The sequence below is a fragment of the Canis lupus genome, chromosome 1, assembly GCF_011100685.1.
Source record: "Canis lupus familiaris isolate Mischka breed German Shepherd chromosome 1, alternate assembly UU_Cfam_GSD_1.0, whole genome shotgun sequence".
Classification (NCBI taxonomy): Eukaryota; Metazoa; Chordata; class Mammalia; order Carnivora; family Canidae; genus Canis; species Canis lupus.
This window is the reverse complement of record NC_049222.1, coordinates 25,249,893-25,255,892: the sequence shown is the minus strand read 5'-3', so window position 1 is coordinate 25,255,892 and position 6,000 is coordinate 25,249,893. Positions and strand designations below refer to the sequence as shown.

Here is a 6,000-nt window from a genome sequence, read left to right as displayed (position 1 = left end):
AGAAGCCTTCATTATTGTTCGGATGACACTGTGACATTCTCCTGAAGCCAATATCTGGTTCCATGATTCCCAACAGACATATAATAATAACGATATTAAGAAACAGATATATTTCAGTATGTAGCCAATGTAAAAGACAGAATTTCATAGGTCACTCCAGATCCACTTACACTCTCTATGGGAAAAAGTAGAAAACAATGTAAATTCTTTTATATCCTTCTCAGATATCTTGTTGACCAAGTTCAAAACACGTGTAAGAAGAAAGAAGAAACAAACAAACGAACGAAAACCCAAGAAATTTAAATGATGCAACTTATTTATTTCTCCTTGAATATATTTCCTTATTTTACTTGTTATCCTGGGCATCATTAGCAGGTACCTTAAACTTCCAAAAGTTTTGAATGTGTGAATTTTGTGAGGTTGCCAAATAATTACCTTGTTTATTCCTTTCCAGTTGCAGGATCTTTACTAATAAATTTTGCTGGTAACAAACAACCCCATACCACTGACACACATCTGGTGGAACTTTTAGAGCATGAGGCTATAGCAGGCAGATGGGTACCATTTTATGAGACTCTGCCACCAAATTGATGATGTCAACTTAGTACTCCTTCATATTATGCTAGTAATACTTGAAATGGAAAACATGGAATCACACATCAAACATTACAAGGTAAAAACATTACAAGGTGAAAGCTTCATATGCCTCAATTAGAAATTATTCTGCTTATTTCATATTTTCCATCTGAAAGCTTTTTTAGTTCCATTTTCTCTGAGGATTTACTCAGGAGGCTAGACTGTCATGCCTAATAGAAAACTATTTTGAATTTCTTTCCCTTTCTATCTCACGGTTGGAAACAGAGAATCTACATTGTGAGGCATATCCAGGTTTTCTGCTAATGATAAATAAAACTTTGATTCCTCCAAAAGTTGATTGCATAATCTACACCACAGAGTGCAAACCAAACGTAAGTTACTGTATGTTGAATCCACCTAAAAAAGAATGAGATGTATTATTAAACAGCTGGAGAGATTATTAAAGAAATATTATTTATTCACTAATGGAAAGTTGACCCAAGCCACAGGTCATTATTCTTTCAAACAGCAAAGATCTGAAGATTAAGATTCCCTTTTGTTGATAGAAATCGTCTTCTAAGAACAGATTTGAGAAGGTTGGTAAGAAAGGTGAGGCAGATATGATTTCCTATACTGTAAATAATTCAGTAGGGAGACAAAGTTTGTCCCAATAACATCACTATTTCTTTAAAAGATAGCAGAAATTGCTAATAAAACAGTTGAATAAAAATGGAGTGCCTCAGTGGAATTAGTATGTTATACAGCTCAAATTAATATAACATTGCATGTCAACTATACTTCAACTAAAAAAAAAAAATAAAAACAAAAACAAAAACAGAGTGCCTCAACTCATCAGGATTGTTTTAAAAACTAGATCTGAGAGACACCTGGGTGGCTCAGCAGTTAGCACCTGCCTTAGGCCCAGGGCGTGATCCTGGAGTCCAGGAATCGAGTCCCACATCAGGCTCCCTGCATGGCTCCCTCTGCCTATGTCTCTGCCTCTCTTTCTCTGTGTCTCTCATGAATAAATAAATAAAATATTTTTAAAAAATAGATCTGAGAATATTTTGTGTAATCATAAAAAGTCAATTAGCATTTATTGGGCCTTTTCAAGGACTGTATTAATTTTCTTTTGTCACACGACAAACTACCCAATCAACTTTGGGTTGGTGCTCAACCAACCTTTATTTAATTTCATTTTGTAGGCTAGCAATTTGGGTGGGGCTCAGCAGGGCAGTTCTGTCACAGCCAGATGCACTTAGGCATCTCCAATCAGCTCTTGGGGTTAGTTAGGTGCCAGATGGTCAAGGATGATGGGGTGGGCAGAATATTGACCCACCTTCCCCAAGATGTCCTTAACCTAATCCATGTAACCTATGAATATGTTATCTTATACTGCAAAGGGGATTAAGATTGCAGATGGAATCAAGGTTAATCAGTTCATTTTAAGATAAGATTACCATAGATTATTTGAGTCAGCCCAATATAATAACAGAGATACTTAAAAGTGTAAGAGGGAGTCAAAAGAAGAGGTCAGAGTGAAGTGAGGTAAGAAAGACTCCTACTGCAGTTGCTGGCTTTGATGATAAAAGGAGGGAACATAAGCCAAGGAATGGGGGCAGCCTCTTCAAACCAGAAAGGTAAGGACTAGGATTCTCCTCTAGAGCTTCCAGAAAAGAACACAGCCCTGGTGATACCTTGAGTTTAGAAGAGTGACCTGTGTTGGACCTGACATACAGAGATGTGAGATGATAAACTGGTGTTATTTTAAGCTACTAAATTTGTGATAATTTGTTAGAGGAGCCACAGAAAACTAATATAGGTTGTCTCATCTGGGAGAATCTGTCTCTGCTCCACATGGTTTCTCATCCTTCAGTGGGCTCTCTTAGGGTCCACTCAGATAAAAAGTAGGTAGGATACCAAGAGAGTGGGTGGGCAGAGTGCAAGGCCTGTTGATACATCTAAGTCCCAAACTGGTACATCATCATTCTACCATATTGTTGATACATCTAAGTCCCAAACTGGTACATCATCATTCTACCATATTCTGTTGGCCAAACCAACTCACAAGACCAACTCTTGTGGATGGAGATTTAAGGAGTTGGAAAATTGATCCCACCTCCTACTGAGAGGAGCTATCAAGTAACTCAAATCAAAGAAGGGAAAAATTGAGTCCAGTTTTGCAAACAATCTACCACAAAGACTAAAACCTTCATATCCCACTATCATAACATGTTTTAGGAATTGGGCTTAAAATTTGAACAATAGTATTACCATGAAGATGAAAACAATATGCTGTGTGCTTTAAAAATTGTACCAGTTTTGCATTATGGTACTATTTACTTTTCTTAGAAAGTTAAAACCTTTTATTTTTTTCATTTAAATTAGGTTAACATTATTCATGGGTTCCAGATTATCTGGGCATCTAAGGGGTGCTGTCTGATGGCAATATAATGGGAATCACATACATAATTTTGCATTTTTAACTGAAGCCACACTTTAAAAAATGTAAGAAGAAACAGGTAAAATAAATTTATTTTATTTTATTTAAGCCAATGTATCTAGATATTATCATTTATTTAAGCCAATGTATCTAAATATTACGCCAATGTATCTAAATATTATCATTCACCATGTAACCAAAATAAAAATATTAACATATTTTGCAGTCTTTTTTCATCTTGAGTCTTCAAAATCCAATATGCATTTTATACTTGTAGCACATCTCAATCTATATTAGTTTCATTGCTAGTGCTCACTAGTCCCATACATCTAACGGATACCATACTAGACAAAGCATATCTAACAAATTCAAGGAAAGCCCCAGGCAAAATGAGAAGGTGCCAAAAGTTTATCCTTAATGCTCCTTTTCTCTCTTTTCTCCATTGAGACCTCTTCCTGCTTCCTCTTTAAGGTTCCAGTGTGTTGTTTTCTACATTCTTGCTCTAGGAAAACAAGCAAGCATATGGCATACAAATACATCGTGATTCAAACATCCTGGGATTTGAAATCTGAAGTGCCATTTACTAGACCTAACTTACTAGGCATAACTTATTTTGAGCTTTGGATTCCTCAATACCTATCTCACCATTCCTCACAGAGTTTTTATGAAGTTCAAGTGCAATAATCTATGTAAAAGCATTTAACACAATTCTTAGCACAGTAAAGGCATTGTAAAGAAGCTATCATTAATTTTTCTTTTAAATCATGTCTGCTAGAAGGAAGTCATGCCTAATTTAAAAAAAAGACTGCTTTTAGAATTTCAGGTACCACTCATAGGCTGGAGAGGGTATCCTTTCAAAGGAGAAGAATGAACAGGAATATGAACAGATGGTGGGAGAAAAGTGTATTTGAGAGCAAAGTATTTGTGAAAGTCCTGGTACTTCTCAACTCTTCTCTCTTTCTGATACTATAAAAGGAAAAGTAGAAAACCATGTTTTCAACATTTGAAAACCATATTTCAGATGCTCATTCAACATAAGATAATTTCCAGTTATTTTCATTGTGAAGATTTATTTTTGTCAGAATATAGTATAAACTAATGGTTTCCTTTTTTTAAGATTTTATTTATTTATTTATTTATTTATTTATTTATTTATTTATTTATTTATTTATGAGAGACAGAGAGAGGCAGAGACATAGGCAGAGGGAGAAGCAGGCTTCTCAAGGGGAGCCTGATGTGGGACTCAATCCCAGGACCCTGGGATCACGACCTGAGCCGAAGGCAGACGCTCAACCACTGAGCCACCCAGGCATCCCTAATGGTTTACTTTTTAAGCCAAGAAGCCTACTGATTTTCCAAAACTGGATAAAGTACAAAACAACTTAATATGGCAGTGCAAATCAGGACAAAAGGACAAATTCTTGTATAATCTATAGCTGTTTAAACCTCAAGTTTCCCTATAAGGTAGATACATCTAACTGCTGCTACATGATAACAGCATAGTTCATACTGTCTTAGTGAATCACTGCCCATCCAAACAAACAAAAATATATAATTATTAGCTTCCCAGAAAATGAATAAAATGTTGGCAGTTTCAATAAAATATTCTTTGTGAGTCAGAACATTCTTTGATATTTCCAAGACATGCAGTCTCAACTGCAAACATATTATCTTTGGCCTTTAGCCCATGTGATTGGACACCAGGTAGTTATCTGACAGATGTGATCTTGAGGCAAAAAGTAGGTGAGATGTTGCCCATAGGCAACAGGCATCTGGTCAGACATCGGAATGTCTTTCTAAGTTACTTGGTGCATTAGTTTCCTATGATTGCTGCAACAAAGTACCACCAACTTAGTGGCTGAAAACAACAGAAAGTTACCATCTCAGACTCCTGGAGGCTAATGGTCTGAAATTAAGGTTTTGGCAAGGCCATGCTCCTTTTAAAACCTGTAGAGGAATCTTTCCTTGCCTGTTTCTAGCTTCTGATGGTTTGCTGGCAATCTTTGGCATTCCTTGATTTCATGTGCATAACTCCAAACTGTCTTCATCATCACATGGTGTTCTCCTTGTGTGTCTATGTCGTCGTAGAACTATCTTCTTATAAGATCACTGGTCATATTGGATTAGGAGTCCACTGTACCTCCTCTTAACAATTACGTCTGGGGATGCCTGGGTGGCTCAGCAGTTGAGCATCTGCCTTTGGCTCAGGTCGTGATCCTGGGGGTCCAGGATCGAATCCTGAATCAGGCTCTTTGCAGGGAGCCTCCTTCTTCCTCTGCCTGTGTCTCTGCCTCTCTCTTTCTGTATCTCTCATGAAAAAAAAAATTACATCTGTAGTGATCTTATTCCTAAATCAGGCCACATTCTGCAGGACTGGGGGGTTAAGACTTCAACATATCTTTCTTGGGGACACAATCCAATCTATAATACTTGGTTCCATTGGGGATTTGAATAAAATGGTTGAGAGGCAATGGAGCATAGTGGTTAATGGCAGGGACTCTTGAACCCTTACTGGTCTGGATGAACTCAGTTGAATTCAGACGAGATCGGGCACGTTCAGGGTGGTATAGCCATAGACGAACTCAGTTGAATTCAAATCCTACCTTTGCTGCCTAGTGTGTGATCTCAAACAAGCAACTTAATATCATGTGCCTCAGTTAATATTGTTGCTCTTGTTCTTGTTTTTTTTTTTTTGTTTGTTTGTTTGTTTTTTGCCTCTGTCTACAGGAATACGATAAGAGTAGTAACTAACAAGGTTTCTGAGAATTGAGGTAACATATAAAATGCCTAAATAGTGCCTACCAAATAGGAATACTGTAAAAGTGGTTACTTATTATTTTGTTGTTGTGTTTTATAGCTTAACTCCTCACAGGTATTTCCTACCCAAATTTGAAATTCTATTCTTCACAGAAGCAGCTATGCAATTGCTCTCTTTTGATTTTTTCCCTTTAGGGTATAGTTCTTTTTCTTTCAAAATTAAA

General features: G+C 36.8%; 1 long non-coding RNA gene across 1 annotated transcript in view; it reads right to left on the bottom strand.

The window, feature by feature from the left end:
* Positions 1-3,141: 3,141 nt before the first annotated feature.
* The window catches only part of LOC119870729, a 34,577-nt gene continuing 31,718 nt past the window's right edge, over positions 3,142-6,000 (bottom strand). Inside the window, exon 3 of the long non-coding RNA XR_005353497.1 lies at positions 3,142-3,521. This is a non-coding gene — a long non-coding RNA (uncharacterized LOC119870729). The remainder of the gene's footprint in view (positions 3,522-6,000) is intronic.